At 42.3% G+C, this 23147-nt stretch overlaps 1 protein-coding gene across 5 annotated transcripts in view; it reads right to left on the reverse strand.

The window, feature by feature from the left end:
• The window catches only part of LOC126183202 (ankyrin-3-like), an 892753-nt gene that overhangs the window by 740619 nt on the left and 128987 nt on the right, over window positions 1-23147 (reverse strand). The gene's annotated exons all lie outside the window — the stretch shown is intronic.

The raw sequence follows: 23147 nt of genomic DNA on the forward strand, positions 1-23147 counted from the left end.
TGCCCTCTTTGGAACTCTGTTAGGTCTTTCCCTGCATGTCGACCTCGGCCTCTGAATGCAAACACGAAGTGTGCACTACTCGCAAACAACCTGCGCTGATGCCTAGTCCGTACCGAACTCGCAGTCCAGCGCGACACGTGCCTTACCTGCATTGTTGGCCGTCAAACACAACCATCCCATTACTACCACTGTTCATATTATTTTGCCTATCCTCTATATAGGCAAACAGAATTCCTCTATAGACAAATTGCAGAATGATAGTTTCCCATATACTCGAAATATTTAAAACGGGATGGCTTAAGTTTGCTCGACACATTTTGGCATTATTTATCTCAGTACAGAAATCTGATGCTTGGTATATCACCTTAATAGGGTCCTGGACCTAGAAAAAAATGTTTCCCCAGCTTTAATACTATACCTATGTAGTCTTTGCTAGAATCTGTGTTGACAAAGATCCTCTGCTCTACACCTGTCCCTCGTATATTTGGTAGAATATCCTACGAGTTGTGTTATGTATAGCTGTCAGTCCCCTTTTTTAAGTAGAGTAATGTTGTCTGTAGTCTTGCCTCCTGCCATTACTATTAAAGAAATAATTTAAAAGCCAAGATCGCTTAAACACTGTTTACTAGATGACCGGTTTCAACACACTAAACGTGACATCATCGGATCTGAGTGAAGCTTAACACGTATAAATCATTTGGATATAACGATACATGAGGCAGACCAGATGACATAAAATCGTTGTGGCAGAAATAAAAATTAAAAAAACAACTGCTCTCATGGTCACTCTATTCCATCAGATATATAAAACCGAAGTCAGAAGATAAAACTATTTGACACATGACCGCAGCTCGACTAACAACAGTCGGCATCACAGAGTGTGAGAACCCAGCCCAGGGATTGCATATGCAAATGTCTGAACAACTCTCAGGCTCATCTGTGACACAGACAAATGGTCGCAAATCTTGTGCCCATGTCCCAGTCTTGTCAATCGCGATTTTCTTTTTTAAATATGGACTGCATTTAGACAGGGAGACACACCAAATAATGTATAAAATGCATATTTGAATAATAATCTGTTTTTATTTTACACTCAAACATCTACCGGTTTCGGTCTTGGACCATCTTCACGGATGAAGGGTTAAAATGGTTTAAGCCACCATATTGCATTAGTCATTACTTATAACTTGTAGTGCATGTAATGAATGTAAATATATGATACAGGACTTTAAAAGCAAGCATAAGAATACTAGATGTATACGGATCAGTACTTGAGTACTGCAGCAGTCCAAACTCGGCTCGGAGTGCGTATAAAGTAGGCAGTAGGATTTTCCTAGAGGAGCAAATAATGGCCATGGCTTTCATTCTTCCACGCTTTTTACATTTAACAACGCACATTACACGTGCAAGAAAGTGACAATTTCGTAAACAATGACATGAGGACTCCTACACGAAACAGCTCTAAACTATGTGCAACAAAAAATAGTTCAAATGGTGCAAATGGCTCTGAGCACTATGGGACTCAACATCTTAGGTCATAAGTCCCCTAGAACTTAGAACTACTTAAACCTAACTAACCTAAGGACATCACACACACCCATGCCCGAGGCAGGATTCGAACCTGCGACCGTAGCAGTCCCGCGGTTCCGGACTACGGCGCCAGAACCGCACGGCCACCACGGCCGGCCAAAAAATATAGTTGGAGAGATTGATTTGTTAGTACAAATTCCCATAAATATACTCTCATAAGCAATTAAATCAGAGACAGCCTTTGTGTCGTGTTGATGATGTTTTGGTTTGTGGGGCGCTCAACTGCGTGGTTATCAGCGCCCGTACAATTATCCAATCTTTGCTCAGTCCAATTTCGCCACTATCCTGGATGATGATGAAATGATGAGGACGACACAAACACCCAGTCATCTCGAGGCAGGTGAAAATCCCTGACCCCGCCGGGAATCGAACCCGGGACCCCGTGCTCGGGAAGCGAGAACGCTACCGCGAGACCACGAGCGGTGGACTGCCTTTGTGTCGTGAGCATTCCATATGCTAAGGCGTATGGATGTGTTGGCTGTTTCGTTTGACTGGGTTGGCGTGATGGCAGCGCCCAGGATGGAAACTGCACTTACTCGGAGGCAGATCGTCGGTGCTCCCTGCATTCATCCGCTGGCCTTTCCACGTCACACTGTATCGTGGGAGTTCCTTGACTATCTCGATTCGGGGAAAACCACCGCTACCAGAGTTAATCTACATGTATATTACAGGGTCTCCGTTGACTATCGTGAACTGTATCAACTGACAGACAAAAGAGAGAGCAGCAAACCACTCTCCATTTAAATGCTCGACAACATCCATACCATCCGCAAGCATTTATAGGACGCAGAAGAAAATGAACTCCACTCACTGCGTTTGAGGTACACTGATCAGCAGGAACACCATCAATGGACGCTCGAAACCTAGATGAAGATTATGTGGACCGCTGAGTAGTAGTGCGCATCAGATACAAATAACGATGCATCGTATGCAAAAGAAATGTTCTAAGTGAAAAGTTAATGATAGTGAAGGCAACACCTGACCTTTCTACAACTGGCCACCTTCTAACCACCCTTCCTAAGTATGCGAGGTCAACTTTATATTTTCAAAAGGGAATCTCCCCCCCTCCCATCCAATTTTTATTGCATATTCGGATTGTACGCCAAAACAAACGGACGGTTTACTCTAATCGTTGTTTTTCATTATTGGTAGATGACGCTGTAATCAACAAATATCAGGTGCAGTTAAGAACAGTCACATTTGATTCTACATTTTATTTACGAAGTGAAATGTTCCAATGGTTGATATTGATGTTCAAACGTAACTTGAGAGTTCCAGATGGGATAGTACGGTACAAATAATGTAGCTAGACATCGAAATTTCTGGCCATAAGCTACTTGTATGGTACCGTAATTCCCTGTTCCCTACGGGATTGATTTTGGTGAATCCCCAAAGCATCAGAATGATTCATTTCGATGGACGCCATCGAACCCCGCCATCAGTGTGACTGATTCGATGTGTGTTACCGTCCAACTGCCGTAACTCTCTCGCTGGTCGCTACCTGGCTACGGGCAAAATTCGAACCACCATCATTGTAATAAAGCAAAATGTCCATGAAGTGATAGTGATAGGTGCACCTGTCATGGATGCTCACCGAAATCAGGCACCACACAGGTGACAGACAAGGAGACCCACCAGGTTAGCCGAGAACGGTAATGCACCGCTTCCTGGATTCTGGTAGGCGCGCCGGCCTCGGATCGAATCCGCCCGACCCGTGGCTCTGCCCTTCATTCGATCCCTGCGAAACCCTACATTTCAGCAGGATAATACACGACCGCATGTTGCAGGTCCTGTACGCGCCTTTCTGGATACAGAAAATGTTCCACTGCTGCCCTGGCCAGCACATTCTCCAGATCTCTCACCAATTGAAAACGTGTGGTCAATGGTGGCCGAGCAACTGGCTCGTCACAATACACTAGTCACTACTCTTGATAAACTGTGGTATCGTGTTGAAGCTGCATGGACAGCCGTACCTGTACACGCCATCCAAGCTCTGTTTGACTCAATGCTCAGGCGTACCAAGGCTGTTATTACGGCCAGAGGTGGTTGTTCTGGGTACTGATTTCTCAGGATCTGTGCACCCAAATTGCGCGAAAATGTAATCACATGTCAGTTCTAGTATAATATATTTGTCCAATGAATACCCGTTTATCATCTGCATTTCTTCTTGGTGTAGCAATTTTAATGGCCAGTAGTGCATATTAATGGTAACTGCAACATCACAGCTGGCTGGGGTGGCCGAGCGGTTCTAGGCGCTACAGTCTGGAACCGCGCGACCGCTACGGTCGCAGGTTCGAATCCTGCCTCGGGCATGGATGTGTGTGATGTGCTTAGGTTAGTTAAGTTTAAGTAGTTCTAAGTTCTAGGGGACTGATGACCTCAGAAGTCAAGTCCCATAGTGCTGAGAGCCATTTGAACCATTTTTGCAACATCACATATTATGTACACCTAGCTGAACTCCGTTCGAACAGGCCATGAAAGTCCAACGGTATCGACCGGCCGCCGTGTCATCCTCAGACCACATGCGTCACTGGATGCGGATATGGAGGGGTATGACAGTTAAGAGAGCGGAGCCGGTACTTCTCAGTCAAGTAGCTCCTCAGTTTGCCTCACAAGGCTGAGTGCATCCCGCTTGCTAACAGCGCTGGGCAGACCGGATAGTCACCCAGCCAAGTGCTAGCTTAACTTCGGTGAGCTGACGGGAACCGGTGTTACCACTACGGCAACGCCGTTGGCATATTATGTGCACGACGATACAAAAACAATTAGGATTGCAGAACTGTACATGATTTCAAACCTAGAGAATCCAGTGTGGCGTGGAGCAATATGAGCCTCTAAATATACTGGCATGAAATCAAAGAGGGCCTGAATACATTCCTGAGCAATCAATTTCTATGTCTTTCGTACGAGTCTTCATAAATCATCAACTGTGGTAAGTGGGGTTCATGGCAAAGAAGACGCTGATCAACCACAACAAGCAAGCGTACAAGCCGTTGGAGCATTGTTACTTGTCGTTGACCTCTTGACACGTGGATGGGCATTGTTCTAATGAAACTTTGCATTGAAATTGCCTTAAAAATGACAAGTATCTCGGGCTAAGAAACGTCCCTGCTGCAGCGAATGTTGCTCATATTGGCTGCAACATGGAGTGGAGATGACGTATTCAACGACTTCTTAAACCGTTATTATTGAAACTTGTCCAAGATGTCACGTAAAAATGTAGAAAAGAAAATTGCAATCATCGTGATAGTGTCTAAGGGCAAGTGGCAGTGGATCTCGTTCATAACCGCTTAATTTTGCCATTCAGCATGTCAGTGATGATGCTGACGTGCCTACTGCAGTCTGATGCCTTTCTGAATGAAAGACGACGATATGGTATTTGTGCTAACGCCCCAACCCGCACAATACGACCATCGACGCATACAGGTCCAGCGCTCCAACGCTATAGACGATGCTGTAAGGCCTTTGATCATGTTGTGTGATTCAGTATATGTACCCGAGTTACTAAGTATGACCTCGTTCTACCACCTGGCTTCACACATCACTATCGTGGCAGCACAGACAAGACAAAATGTAACGGTATGACAAACTCATTTCTATAGCAATAGAACTCACTTGTTGTTTCTATCGCAATAGAACTTACTTGTTGATAGCGCTCCTTGAAGTCAACAGGTATTACCGAAATTTTCTTTCATGTTTACACAAAGACACTCCATTAGCTGAATTAGAGGTAACACCGACCTTCCGAGTCACGCAAGAAAAGACGCTGTTGCGGCTGTCAGCAAAGCGTACTTTCACAATTTGACTAATTTCACTTACTGCTGGTACACGGTTCTCTTTTTCCCGTAAGATTGGGTGTTTACAGTTTTCATAAAAGTAATTTTTTATTATGAGTTGAACCAAGCTTAAACAATTCGTTTCCATTCTCGCTGATAATGGTCTATGCTCTTATTACAATATAGAAATTTTTGGGAAAAAATAAGATGCTTAGTTATGCTGTATTTTAACATTTTTAACGAAGAACACTTCTTACATGTTTAAAATGCAGTTTGCTGCATAGTTCTCGCTATAGACACATCAACACAGCACGCACAAATGATCCATCACTTGTTGAACGTCAATAGATGTCAAGACAAGTCGACCGACTTTCAGGTTTTAATTACAGAACCTTAACTAATAGCAGTTTATGCATGCACGAGATACCTAGTGAGAGGGAATACTTAAAAATTCTCCTGAAACATAGTCAAATAGATTATCGTACAGATGGCAGCAGATGTATACTTAGAGTGGCGAAGCAGCACTTGTGACATCTGCGAACACAAGAAACTTTCGAATATTAAGGAGTTTTTACAATGCTGAAACACTCATTTTCAATCTGATAACACCTACATGCGTTACAGAGGTTACCACAAAACAGATATCAGATATATCTTATTCAGACTGAAGCTAAATAAGCCCGTGCTCTTGTAAAATGTTGCTCACTGTCTAAAAGCTACTGGTTATTGGCTCTTTGCTCACACATCAAACTATAATTTACGAAAGAAGCATAGTTGTGAAATAAGCCTGAAACGTGTGCCTTTAGAACCAATGTCTTCCACGGACTGGATGCATTGACGGTACTGAAGGGAAGTAAGTGTACATTGCAAAGCAGAAGGAGTAGACATTGAGAAAGTTGCTGGGCTGGAGACGAGCGCTATAGTAAGTGTCGACGATCCTGAACGGTGCTCACCTTGGAACAGCACAGCCACATGGAGCCTCGTAGTACTGCCTACCTACACTAGGCCAAGCAAACACACACTATTCTACCACCGCCACAGGGACCTGTAAGCAATTAGATCACTTTCCTTGGAACAGAGCAACCACCAGGTGCTGTGATACTAAGGCTAACTAGCAAACTACATTATCTACAGTAGTGTGAAAGGAACACTGAGGGTGATCGTGTTAAATCGCCTTTATGTATGCTCAGTTCTGTCTCCAGACAAGAAACATTGCTGCCTCTAGAAGGCTAGGTAATTCAGGTATACGTGCACTTTTATAATTTAACTAGTGTGAGACACCAAGTGCGCTAGGAAATTCTCTTTCAATCTAAACAATGAGAGTAAATTCTACTTATTTAAAAGTCGTGTGTTACTTTATGAGTGAAACACCAGTTGCAATCGGCAGTCAGTATTACGTAATTCTGTACAAACGCCTCTAACTGCTGTCGCGGTACAGCAGACGACTGTCCTATATTTCAACAACGAAAGGTGCTACCATTTTTTCGAATGGAGACTGACATTGCTCAAAGACACGCGCATAACACACGAAAGTAATCACTGCTTTTAAGACGTCACTACGCTTCCTTACACGGCCTTCGTAGAAGATAAAAGTATTCGAGGTAGATTTTTGAACGGTATTTGCCGTTTATGAGCAAAAACTGGGACTCGCACATACGTCCGTGTTAGGAGCGAGCAAGAATCACAAACCACTGAGAAATTCCGCGATGTAACCGGCACAAGTTACGCCCACAAATCGGGGCCGCCCGAACACATTTACGGCGAAGACGTCATTCACCGCATTTTACGACAGCGGTGTTCACTCCGCCACGGAAGTCGGCACGCGTCACACTTGTGCTTCGACGCAACCACGTCGCCAGTCGCAGAAGAAACTGCTCAGCGGCGTTGCACTGGCGATGTGCAGCCCATAGCGGCAGCCAATGGGCGGTCCCTGAGCGTCGGGTAGTGGAAGGCACGGGCTGAGAGCCATGTTTACCTGCGCAACCTGCATCGCGCTAAGCGAAAGGCACCCGTCCTCGACCTAAGGCATTCGTTAGGCAAACTGGTGGCTGCTCGGCGCCACTCGTATTGATTGCGCGAAGGTCAGGCCGACGCCTCCCCTTCCAACCGCCCCTCTGCCGCCTCCCCACCCCCACCCCTACTCCCGTCCGCCAGCGACGCCATCCTCGCAAGCGTCGCCGTAAAATCTCCACTGAAAAGCTGAGCCGTCAATTACTCACCTTCACCGCTCTGGGCGCTTCATATCACACTGGTTCACAGTCATTCAGATGTAGATGGCAAGTAAATTCATGAAATTTTTTTTTTCTAGTGAGATACAGTCTAAAAACTGCTAATTGCGGATGTTACCTCGACGTTTTTGACTTTCTACATCTTCAGCCACACACATACTCTACAAACCACTGTCAAGCTGTTTTTAGGGTTGTAACACAAGTTTAAGTTTCTTGTCGTTCGAATCGTGGATGGAGCGTTGGAAGAACGGCTGGTGTGCGCGCTCTGTTATTAGTGTAATGTTGCCTTCGCGGTCCCCACGGGAGCGATATTTAGGGGGCTCAACAATAAATACTTCTAGAGTCTTCACTTAATACTCGTTGTTGAAACTTTGTAAGTAGGCTTCCGCGCTACAAATGGCGTTTTTCTCGAGTGTTATTTTATGTTTTCAGCATTTCCCTGAAGTTCTCGAACAAAGCTGCAAACCATTCGCGCCGCTCTTCTTTGTATACCCTGTGTGTCCTATTTGGTATGGATCCCACACGCTTGACCAGTGTTTTAAGATGGAACGCACAAATAGGCAGTCTCCTTTGCAGAATGATTAGCCGGTAGAAGTGGCCGTGCGGTTCTAGGCGCTGCAGTCTGGAAGCGCGAGACCGCTACGGTCGCAGGTTCGAATCCTGCCTCGGGCATGGATGTGTGTGATGTCCTTAGGTTAGTTAGGTTTAACTAGTTCTAAGTTCTAGGGGACTAATGACCTCAGAAGTTGAGTCCCATACTGCTCAGGGCCATTTGAACCATTTGAACCAGAATGATTACATTTTCTCAATATTCTGCCAATGAACACAAGGATGTCATCTGCCTTATTACGTTTGACCCTGTGTTGTAATTCCAGTTCATATCCCTACAACCAACGAGTTGACTCATTTCAGTAGTGACTCATTGATATTTTTGTCATCGGATAGTATCTTTCTGCGTTTCGTGAAGTTCACAATATTAAATTTATGTACATTTAGGGCAAGTTGCCAATCTTTGCACCACTTTGAAATCTTAACGAGATTTGAGTGGATATTTGTGCAGTTTTTTTTCAGAAAGTTCTTCATTACAGATATCTCTACTATACGCAAAATGTATGAGGTTATAATGAATATTGCCTTCGAGGCCAGTAATGTGCAACTGCAACAGCATGAGACCCAACACGCTTCCTTAGGTTACTTTTTTCGATGACTCTTCATCAAAGATAACATGCTGTGTCCTCTCTACCAGGAAACCGCCATTTCAGTCACATTTTGTTTCATACCTCATATGATCTTACTGTTGCCAATTATTAACGTTGGCTGTGTTATCGAGTCAAACCTAGAGGACAGCAGGCTGAGACCAATTTAGCCCTCGTATGTCATCTGATAAAGGCTTTCGCCGGTCTGTTGTTGATTTTATAATGTGGTAATAGTCTTACGCGCCTCCCTAATGAGTCTCTCTCATTATCAAACACAGAACGGAATAGAAAATTTAAGATCCTTTTAGGAAAAGCTACTTTTTCACGCATCTGAACTATGTGTCGCACAAGGATAACCATTTTGCAGGTACATTCAATAGTATATGAGGATACAGTCTGCAGAGTGTATTAAGAATAATTAATAGTGAAGAAGTAATAAATTAAAATGTGACGCTTCTTCCAAATGTTTACTGAATCAACAGCAAAAAAATGTCGTAAGCGATACACTTTTTTGCTTTCATTATATTGTAGGGAGTGCCAGCAAGTTTGAAATGGTGTGTAAAATTTGTTGGATGTCGTTAAGTGCCCTCATTCTCATATACACGGTGAAGAGAGTGCATAATTTGCGCACCGTGAGTTAAGATGCCTCAGAGTTTCTAACTTCAACATTTGACTTATTTTTTTAAATTTTTAACGTAAGATTACACCTCTTAATGAAAAGATTATGACAGCATTTTAAAATTTTTATCCTGTCAATAATTATACGAAGTACTAAAAATCAAAATTTTGTCGCCCCTGTACTCTGTTAGATAGACAAGGTACAGCATTTTAACCGTTTAGTAATATAGATGAAGAATTTCATGATTCACACGATCCAAAGACCTTGAGAGATCTCAAAATATCCAATGGGTGATGTTCGGTTATTCAATGCATTTAATATTTGATCAGTGAAACTATATATAGCATTTTATCTTGGAAAGCCTTTCTGAAACCCAAACTGACATTTTGTTAGTACTTCATTTTTACAAATATGTGATGCTACTCTTGAATACATTAATGTTTCAAGAATTTTGGATAAAGCTGTCAGAAGTGATACTGGGCGGTATTTGTTAGCATCACACCTATCCCCTTTTTTATGCAATGGTTTACCAATAGCGTATTTCAGTCTACCTGGAAAAATGCCCTGTTTCAGTGAGCTACTACATATGTGGTTGAGAATCCTACTTATTTGTGGGGGACAAGGTTTTAGTGCTCTGTTGGAAATGCCATCGTTTCCATGTGAGCTTTTACTTTTAAGTGAATTTATTATTTTTCTAATTTCAGTAGGTGAGGTGGGCTGAATTTCAATTTTATCAAATTGCATAGATACTGCCTTTTCCATATATTGCCTTGCATTTTCTAATGAATAGCTGGATCCTATTTTCTCTACAACATTAACAAATGATTATTTGTTTTCTACTTCTGACTTGTTGTTAACAAACTTTTCATTGAGTTTGATAGAAACTGCTTCCCCGTTTCCCTTTTAACAATATTCTAAATTGTTTTAATTTTATTATCAGATGTGCTAATCTCAGACATAATGCACATACTTCTGGACCTTTTAATAACTTTTCTTAATACAGTGCAACAGTTTTTATAATGTTTCACTGTTTCGGGATCACTATTCCTCCTAGCTATAAGGTACATCTCCCCTTTCTGTTCACAAGATATTTGTATCCCTTTAGTAAGCCATGGATCTTTACATGGTTTCTTACAAATATATTTCACTATTTTCTTAGAGAAAATGTTTTCGAATATACTCACAAAGGCGTCATGAAATAGGTTAAATTTTAAATTAGCATCATGATCCCTGTACACCTCATCCCAGTCTAACTGTTGCAAGCTTTCCCTAAAATTTTGAATTGTTAAATCATTAACTGAATGCGCTATTTTGGAGGACTGTTTTGCAATACTGTATGGAGCTATATCATATACTGTAACTAGCTGTGCATCATGATCAGACAGACCATTCTTATCAGGAAAAGTTTTTATTTGATTTAATTTGTCTTGGTATATGAAAACATTATATTTCAGTGTGCTGCTTTCCTGTACCACCCGAGTAGGAAAATCAATAACTGATGTCCAATTGAAAGAGCCAAGTAATACCTCAAGGTCAAGCTTTCTATCTGACTCTTTCAGAAAATCTATATTTACAACCCCACAACAATAATTTGCGTTCCTATGTCTGACAGATAGCACAACAAAGAATCCAAGTTTTTCAAAAATAGTTGAAAATTTCCCAATGGGGACTTACACACGTCTACAATTATAAAAGTGCGATTATTTAGTTTAAGCTCACACACACACACATACTTTGCTCTACGCAAAATTTTTTAGTTTCCACATTTTTCACACTATGATAGATTTTAACGTATATGGCAACTCCTCCTCTCTCCATAGTGTCTCTACTTACATGTGCTGAAATCTTATATCCACCTACATTTGCCATTTCCATACCTGTGACTATATGATGTTCAGACAGGCATTGTACGTCTATTCCACCTTCAGTTTCTAAATCTTCTAAACAAACAAGAAGCTCGTCTACTTTGTTTTTTTTTAATTACCTGATATTCTGATGCAATATACTAACATTATTTTTCACTGTAATTTTATGTGAATCTTGTGACATACTAACATTATTTTTCACTGTACTTTTATGAGAATCTTGTGATATTTTAACGTCTCTAGTACCTGCCTGTCTGAACTTCTCATTAAGCTTAATGTCAATCAATATTGGATGACTAGACACTGATCTTAGCCTAAAAAAGTACTCCCATGAGTTTCAGTGCCCCCTCCCCCCCCCCCCTCACCACTTGAAGATTTTGCTATCATCCCAGCCAGTTTACCCTTCCCTTTCCTATTGTGATGCAGGCCATGTCTTGTGAAGACCCACCTACCAATACCATCAACAGGAACCAAACCTATGCCTGACAAAGAAGCCGCCCGAAGCAGCTGATCTAGCTCCATATTGACCCTCCTGACAAAGCTGTTCAGTAGGGGGCTGGTAATACTGCATGAAAGCAGTAACCAAGCCAACATTTGTATGGTTCGTTGCAGATGCTATTTTTACCAGGTCACTCTCAATATTGTAGCCCTGATCCCTATGAATACTGTTTCCGGCTCCACCTACTACCACAACATGATCCTGTTTTGCAAAACTCTTGCACAATGATCCTACATCCACCATCACTTGGCTAAGACATGCACTGGGCTTGAAAATACTTGTGACCTGGTACCTGTCAAATAATTTTTCCTGCAATATCTGGCCCACACCTCTTCCATGACTACTACCTAAAAACAGAACTTTCCTCCTACTTTCTACTTTTTTTCAACAGTTGGTTTCCTAGTGAAAGTCTTTTGAGTGCTGATTACACTTACATCTACTTGAGCCTTTTCCTTAACTGAGTGAGGTATCAAGGCAAATCTATTGTTTGTGCCAGTGATGAAACTATCAGATACTATTCTCTTTCTGTGGTCCCTGTTCCTTGCTACCACTTCCCACTTGTCTTCACTCTTCTCCCCCCTTAACCACATCAGTTCCTCTCTGGCCCCGGCTAGTGTGGCCGACCGGTTCTAGGCGCTACAGTCTGGAATCTCGCGACCGCAACGGTCGCAGGTTCGAATCCTGCCTCGGGCATGGATGTGTGTGATGTCCTTAGGTTAGTTAGGTTTAAGTAGTTCTAAGTTCTAGGGGCTGATGACCTCAGAAGTTAAGTCCCATAGTGCTCAGAGCCATTTGAACCTCTCTGGCACTATCCAGTTCAGCCTGAAGGGCTCTAATCTTCCCTTCCTATTCCACTATTTTCCTATCCCTTGAACATAATCTGCAATACCATGGAAGAGACCCATTTACTTCCCCGATTCCCATGCCACTACATTCACCCCAATGTAACCATTTGCCACACAAGCTGCACTGAACCCCAGAACTAACTTTCCTACGGCAACTCAAACACTTCTCGCTCAGGGTCTTTTACAATATTTTTACAAAATTTATCTACGCAATAACAGAAATAATCTATTAACTACAGATAAAAGAGTCACTAAAGTTATGTGGAACACTAGTATACATGTATACTATTAATATAGTAACGTAATGCAGTTAAACTAACGTTGAAAATCAAAACTTGTATACCCAAAAATTTAGGCCTAAGATTGTGTATGCGCTATACGTACTTCAGACGTTTTGAAAGGATATAAAAGATCGAACTTACAACCTTTAATTTCCAGAGTAGATGCAGCACTACTAATATATGTGTAATGAAAACAACCTAAATTCTTCACTAATACTTAAAGAAAAGTTAAATTTCGATGTAAACCTACATCTAAAGTACGCGGAAACCGGCCCTTAGGTTATCTTCTTTTTTTTTTTTTTTTCGAGAAATACTTTGGAACGAGTGAAACCTTTAATAGATAATATAAAACAGACTCTAATTAACATTTCTACTTTGTAATATTAACTTAATTGAAAGTTATTATAGAATTAATTATTTATTTTCCCGAGCTTAATATTCAAGCGTGTGCGATCTGGGCCAGTGCTGCCAACAAATATGCACCAATGGCAAAATAACAACCTGTATACGTCCATGCGTGCCTTCATCTCTCTGGTCTTATTTTGACGATACTTCCGCAAGATTCAGAATGATGGCGGTAGGAGTATTGGAACAGTCTCCCTAATTCCGCCTCTCCAGATTGACGCAATATGGTTTCGCGAGAATAACATCATATTTCTTTCACAACTTCCATTTTGCGTTCGCTAAGCAACCATGTTTTGTACGAGCTATATCGTACTGTTTCAGTACTACCAACACATTTGAATTTTTTGATTTTCTCTACCACAGCTACTTGATAAAGCAGTCAAAAACGGAGTACTACATTACCCCGAGTTATCCAGTAGTGATATTTCTCCGTGAAGAAATGGCTCGTAAGCGAACAAACTGGGAATGTTGCTGCAAATATCTGTTGACTGTATGTTGAGAATCTTAGGTGTTCGTTCATTTACGCCTCTGGTGGAACTCTGTCTGAGAGAATGTTAAAAAAAATGTAATTTATCTATCAAAGAAGTGGCTTACAGAACACTAGTAAGACCAATTTTTGAGTATTCATAATCAGTCTGAAACCAGCGCATCACCGTCACCTTTACTGTTAAAATTCCGAGGGCTTACCTTTCAGGAAGACTCCGGCAACATGTTACTTTCTCTCACGTATGTCTCGCCAAATGACTAGGACGGGAAAATTTTGGAGATTAAAGCTGATAGAGAGTCTTACTGACAATCGTTGTTCCCATCTGCCATTCGCGAGTGGAACAGCGAAGGGGTACGAGAGTACCCTCCGCCGCACACCGTTAGGTGGCCTGCAGAGTACACATGTAGGATTCTCTTGTAGGAAAGAGCAGTTTCCCACAACCCTACCAATGAATCGTAGCCTGTCATTTGCTTCACCTACACGCGAGTCTTTGAGATCGTTACAGTTCATGTCTTACGTACTGAAAAGTATTTTCATTCTAGTGGCTACTCATTAATCCACTGTACAAAAGTTATTACAGTCTTGCGATTCGTGAACAGCGCGACCCGCCTTCAACTCAAGAGTTGCTGTCAGCGTTTCTACCACACTGAACTGTTACGATCTAACTGGATTTCACTATATTTTTTCCTCGTAGGTACGTTGCTCGTTTCCGAAAAGTCTGAGATTGCAACTAATAGTCTACGTCATTCATACGCAGGTGTCCCAGGTGGAATGGCCTGTATTCAGCAATATGACAGGAACGATTATTCGACGCAAAAAGAGTGTAATAAACATGGGCTCTAAACTGCATACCATAAGAGTTATGAGCACTTCTTCATCTTAAATATCGTGAAATAAATCTCTTCTGGTTTCCATATTCTGAGAGGTGGTAGTATGGATCAAAACAAGAATAAAGGTCCAGTAAACGTGGGCGCGAAAGTGCGTACCTTAACAGCTGTGACCACTTGTTCAGTAGATGAGTTGTGTTTTACAGGTGCCAAAATGAACAAGTGCTCATGGCTCTTAAACTATGCGCTTTAGAGCCAATGTCTATAACGCAATTTTTTCTTGTTTTGGTTGATGCCATCTCTCGCGAAAATATGGAAAGCTACGATCTTTCAGTAGAACAGATTTGTTTCACAATACTGAAGACGAAGAAATGCTCATAGCTCTTAAGGTATGCAGTTTAGAGCCCCTGTTTACTACAACTTTTTTGCTGCGAATCATCATTCTCCTCGTATTCCTGAATATTCAGCATTCCTCCTGGAACACCCTGTGTATTATGATACAATCATACTTCCACTTAAATGAATGGCGTGTTGTGTCCTGCACGTAAAGAAACATTCGACCCAAACGTCAATCTTATCACACATACCATAGGAACATATTTTATTAGAGGGCGTCTCTCTGCTACTAAATCAAAATGTAACCCAGTACGTTGTCCTCGATGGCGAGTGTTCATCGGAGGTGAGGGTATCATCTGGAGTGCCCCAGGGAAGTGTGGTAGGTCCGCTGTTGTTTTCTATCTACATAAATGATCTTCTGGATAGGGTGGATAGCAATGTGCGGCTTGTTGCTGATGATGCTGTGGTGTACGGGAAGGTGTCGTCGTTGAGTGACTGTAGGAGGATACAAGATGACTTGGACAGGATTTGTGATTGGTGTAAAGAATGGCTGCTAACTCTAAATATAGATAAATGTAAATTAATGCAGATGAATAGGAAAAAGAATCCTGTAATGTTTGAATACTCCATTAGTAGTGTAGCGCACGACACACTCACGTCGATTAAATATGTGGGCGTACCATTGCAGAGCGATATGAAGTGGGACAAGCATGTAATGGCAGTTGTGTGGAAGGCAGATAGTCGTCTTCGGTTCATTGGTAGAATTTTGGGAAGATGTGGTTCATCTGTAAAGGAGACCGCTTATAAAACACTAATACGACACCGAGCGAGGTGGCGCAGTGGTAGCACACTGGACTCGCATTCGGGAGGACGACGGTTCAATCCCGTCTCCAGCCATTCTGATTTAGGTTTTCCGTGATTTCCCTAAATCGTTTCAGGCAAATGCCGGGATGGTTCCTTTGAAAGGGCACGGCCGATTTCCTTCCCAATCCTTCCCTAACCCGAGCTTGCGCTCCGTCTCTAATGACCTCGTTGTCGACGGGACGTTAAACACTAACCTAACTAACTAACTAATACGACCTATTCTTGAGTACTGCTCGAGCGTTTAGGATCCCTATCAGGTCGGATTGAGGGAGGACATAGAAGCAATTCAGAGGCGGGCTGCTAGATTTGTTACTGGTAGGTTTGATCATCACGCGAGTGTTATGGAAATGCTTCAGGAACTCGGGTGGGAGTCTCTAGAGGAAAGGAGGCGTACTTTTCGTGAATCGCTACTGAGGAAATTTAGAGAAACAGCATTTGAGGCTGACTGCAGTACAATTTTACTGCCGCCAACTTATATTCCGCGGAAAGACCACAAAGATAAGATAAGATAAGATAAGAGAGATTAGGGCTCGTACAGAGGCATATAGGCAGTCATTTTTCCCTCGTTCTGTTTGGGAGTGGAACAGGGAGAGAAGATGCTAGTTGTGGTACGAGGTACCCTCCGCGACGCACCGTATGGTGGATTGCGGAGTATGTATGTAGATGTAGATGTTTTGGAAAGCCACTATCCATGACGTTGAGAATAACATTTGTGAGGAGTGCGAGTTGAGTTTATTCGGACCAGATGTGAGGCATATTATGGCCAATAGTGGAACTAATTCGCTTCTAAATTAACCTTAGAATTTGAAGGGAACTTCATCGGGAACGGAGATCTCATGGATTTCTAGCGATGTAAGCTGTATTTTACAACCACTGGTACTAATACCAGCGCCACTCGTCTTTGTAGCGGAATGGCCACTGAATAATGTCAACAATTCGTTACTTTTCTTTATGAGGGGACACCTGTGTAGTATCATTGCCACAGATACTACTACAACGCCGCGCCAACACAAGTTTGGCAGCCCGTCGTCTGCGGAGCACAGCGCACTCTAGCGGACTGTGCAGCTCGACGGAACTGGAGTGTGCCTCGTTCACTTCTTACAAGGGAACCTCCCCATCGCACCCCCCTCAGATTTAGTTATAATTTGGCACAGCGGATAGGCCTTGAGAAACTGAACACAGATCAATCGAGAAAACAGGAAGAAGTTGTGTGGAACTATGAAAAAAATAATAAAATATACAAACTGAGTAGTCCATGCGCAACATAGGCAACATCCAGGAAGGCGCAAGTGTAAGAGTGCCGTGGTCCCGTGGTTGGCGTGAGCAGCTGCGAAACGAGCGGTGCTTGGTTCAAATCTTCCCGCGAGCTATAAATTTATTGTCTTTATTTTCGCAAAGTTACGATCTGTCTGTTCTTCATTGACGTCTCTGTTCACTGTAATAAGTTTAGTGTCTGTGTTTTGCAACCGCACCGCAAAACCGTGCGATTAGTAGACGAAAGGACGTCCCTCTCCAATGGGAACCGAAAACATTTGGTCGCATGGTCGTAGGTCAACCGATTCGTCCACAGAAAAACACATCTGATTTATTCTATACGACACTGGTGACGACATATGCGTCACATGAAAGGAATATGTTATCGACCCGCCTATCTTGTATACTTGGCGAATGGGTAAAAAGATTCTTCTACCTTGCCCGATTTAGGTTTTCTTGTGGATGTGATAATCACTCCCAAAAAAGTGATCAAAACATAAAAGTTTGTCACATAAACTGCAACAAATGACTGCAATAGTTTCACAGTCGCACAGTTTTCCCTGTGCTCTGTCAAAACATATGTTTTTAACGTTTTCAAATTTTTCCGTGTGTAGAGCGTCAAATCCTACATATGTCCAAGCAGATCTGAACATGTCCTGGAATTTTGGAGTGCGAAGTTGATTATGTGAGTGCCTGAACTTTGATAATTGTCTGAAAATAAAAAAATTAAACTTTTCGTTTGAAGGAAGGCTTCAACCAAGGACCTCTCATTCGGCAGCTGCTCACGCTAACCACGGGCCCACGGCACTGCTGAGCTCAAGCAGTTCTTGATGTTGCCTATCTTCCACATGGACTCCTCAGTTCGTATATTTTGCTTTTTTTTCATAGTTCCACACAACTTCTTCCTGTTTTCTCGATTGATCTGTGTTCAGTTTTTCAAGGCCTATGCACTGTGCCAACTTATAACTAAATCTGAGGGGGGTGCGATCGGGAGGTTCCCTTGTTAGTTACATTTCAACCTAGGCAGTCGCACTTTCATACTCGGCCCTCAGCCAGTTCTGTAATGTTTGCACTGATTCTCTGAGGAGGGCCCATCAGGCTTAGTCCCTCAGAATATGTTGTATTAGTTCATGGTATTCCATGCTGCGAGATTGTCAGTTCATAGCCGCAGCTGCAGTCCTACAAACTACTGAAGATACGTAACTTTATGGTACTATGTGTTTCTTGAATAATAATCCTTTTCTCTAACAGTGTGCCGTACCGCATGTTATTGCAACCTGGACTCTTTCAGCTCCAATCAACTCGGCCTCCTACTTATTTGCATTTAGTAACGAGCAGAAAACACGCTCGCGTTTTGTGCCTCTAAACAGTGAGACACAATAATCTGAATACTCGATAGGTGTTGGTACGGGCCGGCCGGGGTGGCCGAGGGGTTCTAGGCGCTACAGTCTGGAACCGCGAGACCGCTAAGGTCGCAGGTTCGAACCCTACCTCGGTCATGGATGTGTGTGATGTCATTAGGTTAGTTAGGTTTAAGTAGTTCTAAGTTCTAGGGGACTGATGACCTCAGAAGTTCCATAGTGCTCAGAGCTATTTGAACAATTTTTTTTGTCGGTACGGCAAGCGCACCGGATAATCACTCACTGGCCAGCGGATACCTAACTGGGGGCGTGACAACAGCTACGGTTCACACGTTCTCTCAAATAGATGCACACATTTTCTAGAGGATTAACACCGCCTGATTTACGGGGTAGTCGAGGTACCTGTACAGGAACTTATGCTGTTCTCATCTAACATACTCATCATGAAGATGCAACACTTAGTCACCGAGAACGTTCAAATTAACCATCTGGTTTATGTTCATTGAAACTGACTGGGTACAAGTCACAGTACAAAAAACACTTTCACTATATCAGGGAACCTTGATTCATTGCGGATCACACACCTAACGAATCCTTCGGTGCGCTCCAAGCCTTGCATCATCTGAGGAGAGACAAAACTGCTACACCTCGGACCACATCAGTCAGCTACTGTTCAGTTTGTTTTTTATTTGGCCTATTGAAGGCGTGCAGCTATATGTTCAACGGACTGCTGATAAGTACAGGGTGGCGCAGGGAAACGGGAAATTTCGAAATAACGTCATTTCCATGAATAAATTCATAAAACTAGTAATTTATTAAGGAAAGTGAATGTATTCAGTATGCCATTATTCAGTATGTCTTTACAATCAAAATGTCCAAAAGTGTCTCTTTACTTTTTAAAGACGACATCGGAAAGATGTGCTCCCATTCGGCGTTCACATTCTAACAGCCTGTTATGAAAACTCTGGAATGCGCGGTGTAGCAAATCTTGGGGAATGGCAGTGATTTCGTTTTCAATGTTCTGTGGGAGTGGACTGCGCTTGAGGTACCTGGGTCTTCGAGGAAGGGTTTTCGAGGTATTTCACCCAACAAATCCAGTTCTTCGACCGTAGTTGAGGTAAATTTCAGTTGTACACGAATTTCAGCCAAATTACTCCGAGCCGAGATCGCTGGGTACCTTATACATTTCGGACTCCTCGGATGCCGGGAGACGTAGCGAGAGACCACTGTGCTCGATTGTACACAGTCGGTTCTTCGCGAACAGTTTTCCGCAATCTTCTGCTCTCTAAGCTGCGACTAGCCTACTATGTTTTCTAAGTTTATGAGCACGAATTACACTGGAATGAAGTCCATGGCTTAAGTAAAATTTCTTCGTACCCCATTCTTGGTCTTACAAGGGGAGGCCACAACGTTTGGAACGCGGATTTACTGTAAACTTCGTACACTCGTAGTACTCCATGAGGACAACAAAATGTGTAAGCAGTAGCGCGCACTTCTTAAGCGTTACTGAGAAAATTGCAAGATTTATGTCAAATATAAATCTGTGCGTGGCGATTTTTACCATGAAGCGGCTGCTGCCGAGTGGTGCCGGCACGGTAGCTCAGGGTGTTCGGTCAGAGCGTTAGCTTCCCTTTCTAATTAAAGAACTGAGCGAATAGATCAACGAACGAAGTGAAAGGGTGTCATCGACGTCCGCCCTGAACAAATTCAGCGAACAATATAGAACAAAAAAAAAAAAAAAACTGGTTGGCGTTCAAGCCGCTGGATCGAGTTCCGTTCGTCAGTTTTTTTTTATTTTCAACACAGTCATTTTCTTTACTATTTATTTTACAATTGATTTAATGGGAAAAATACGTGTAATCGGATGAACTTTTATTAAATTTGCAATGTTATTTGGCAGTCTACTAATTTTTATTATCACAAATAGTATAATATTCATAACTATCGACTAGTATACGACCAAACACAAAGTGATACTGAAAATGTATGCTTGTCCGTGTCTTCAAAACTGTTCGTATTTAATCGAAAGAGAACGAGAAATTGCTTCTCTTGAAGACGCTATTAAAATACAATCGGTAGTGCATAACCAATTGTCTCGCGGTTCTAGGCGCGCAGTCCGGAACCGCGCGACTGTTACGGTCGCAGGTTCGAATCCTGCCTCGGGCATGGATGTGTGAGATGTCCTTAGGTTGGTTAGGTTTAAGTAGTTCTAAGCTCTAGGGGACTGATGACCACAGCTGTTGAGTCCCATGGTACTCAGAGCCATTTTGAGCCATTTGAGCATAACAAATTATCAGCGCCGATTTTTAAGGAAATACTGCGTTATGCATAGTTTGCTTCCAAACTATCGTCTGAAAGAGAGGTTTTTGAAAATGTTAACGAGGTTTGTTTTTCCACGGAAAACGTCAAAAGACCTTGCGTATGCGGAACCATAGCATTTATTCAATGCAGCTGGTGCCGTTTAACTTTATGTGTTCCATGTTTTTACGAAAAATACCATCCTGCAACTTGCACTCTTAATGTCGAAAGCGACGATTATTGTACATCTTTCGAAAGCCGTCTGTGCCGGTCAAACCTTGGAGGTAACAAGTCGTTTCGGGCTCCTTCCAGTATAAGGGATTTCTCAAATCACGGACAAACATACATTTTCAGTATCACTTTATGCGTTTGGTCGTTTACTAGTCGATAGTTATGAATATTACATTATTTGTGACAATAAAAATTAGTAGACTGCCAAATGACATTGTAAATTTAATAAAAGTTCATCCGATTACACGTATTTTCCACATTATATCAATTGTAATAGTAATAGTAGAGAAAATGACTGTGTTGAAAAAAAAAAAAAAAAAACTGGCGAACGGAACTCGATCCAGCGATCCAACGGCTTGAACACTACTTAAAAAAAAAAAACCACACACACATTTTGTTCTATATTGTTCGTTGCATTTGTTCAGGGCGGACGCCCGATGACACCGGTTCAGTTCGTTCGTTGATCTGCTCGCTCTGATTTTTTATTAGATAGAGTAGCTAACGCTCTAACCGAACACGCGTAGCTACCTTTTTTTTTTTAAAGTTCATTTTTTTCCTTATAGTTCGTTTCAATTGTTCGTGGCGGACGTCCCCTGAAGCCCGTTGAAGTTCGTTATTGAGCCATTCACTCAGTTTTTTTATTACAGGGAATTTTATATACAACAGGCAGTCAAATGAAGAAAAGACTCATGGAGAAAGTAAGTAAACTGTTTATTATTTCAGAAGTAATCGCCATAACTGTTAATACCCTCTGACCGAACACGCTGAGCTACCGTGCCGGCACCTTGCCACCAGCACTCCACTGCAGCCGCTTCATGGTAAAACTGCCGATGCACAGCTATATATTTGACGACCGAAACTATCTTGCGATTTTCTCAATAACGCTTGAGAAGTACGCGTTACTGCTTACACATTTTGTTGTCCTCATGGAGTACTACGAGTGTAGGAAGTTTGCAGTAAATCCGCGTTCCAAACGTCGTGGCCTCCCCTTGTTAGTGTTGTGTGTGTATGTGTGTGTGTGTGTGTAAAAGCGCAGGCGCATGCATGTGTTTTTCGGTTATGGTGGTGGGGGTAGGGGGCAGGGAAGGGATGGTGTTTGGGGTATTGAATTTACATTAAGCGACTGGAAGATAGTAGACATTCAGCTCAGGGATGTATTTAGACAGTACATGTTTTGTATCTGAGTGCCTGTAAATACAACAACACTTAGATTCTAGTTGCATCAGTCCCTTAGCAAGAGCAGTTTTGACGGGCTGAAGATAAGCAACGTCCACCGAACGCAGGTTTGCGTGTAACGCGAAGGGAGCAGCGCAGTCAGGCGAGAACATGCGCATGTGAACTGGCGTCCGGGTTACTATCGATTGTATGGCCGCGTTGCCAGGAGACATCTTACGAAGCCGTAAAACAGTTCCACGTGCGACTATTATAGCAATGCCGCACTGCAGATGATCGCACGGTTCGTTGTTCACAGTTTGCGTGATAGTTATCAACAGGTTAGCCTCATAAGATATTGCTGTTCTTTAATTCGTGAACGTTTTATGTGGTTGCATCAATATTGATCGAAAAAATAAGTGGCCGTACAATCAAAGAAGACGATTTCACCCGTGGGATTTCAACTTACTGGCGGCAGTTTCACGCAAATAATCAACAAATTCTGTTGTCGAGTACATAACCCTTCTATTAGAAAATGTAGCTTTAAGTACAGATGAGTGCAAAGGTGCATGCCGAGGTTTCAAAATACTTTCGAGAGAAGTCGCAGCGTATAGACGTCGCATTAGTTTACAAATTGACTACACAGCTTTCGGAAGAGTACAAATTTCGGTCAAAAGGAAACGAAAGACCACCAGTAGGCTTGCTTTTCATTCGTACCAATTTCAGCTACTTAATTCTCGCAATCAGGTGCAAACTCTATTACGTACCAAATCACGTATTATTATATTTTGAAAGTGAAAGTCTCATGATTTGACACACTTCTTTTGTTATATGTGTATATATCGATGATGTTTTATTGTAAATGACTGATATGAAAATACTGCCCACTTACTGTCAGTTTTTTGGTACTTTAACTTAGAGCAGAGGACAATTTCTCTTCTTACCCTAGCTAACAGCTGAACAAATCGATAAAGCGGGCGTAAATGAGGACATATTAAAAAAAAACCGTACGATACAGTCTTGGATAAAGTCA

The sequence above is a fragment of the Schistocerca cancellata genome, chromosome 4 (assembly GCF_023864275.1).
Source record: "Schistocerca cancellata isolate TAMUIC-IGC-003103 chromosome 4, iqSchCanc2.1, whole genome shotgun sequence".
In the NCBI taxonomy this organism is placed as follows: Eukaryota; Metazoa; Arthropoda; class Insecta; order Orthoptera; family Acrididae; genus Schistocerca; species Schistocerca cancellata.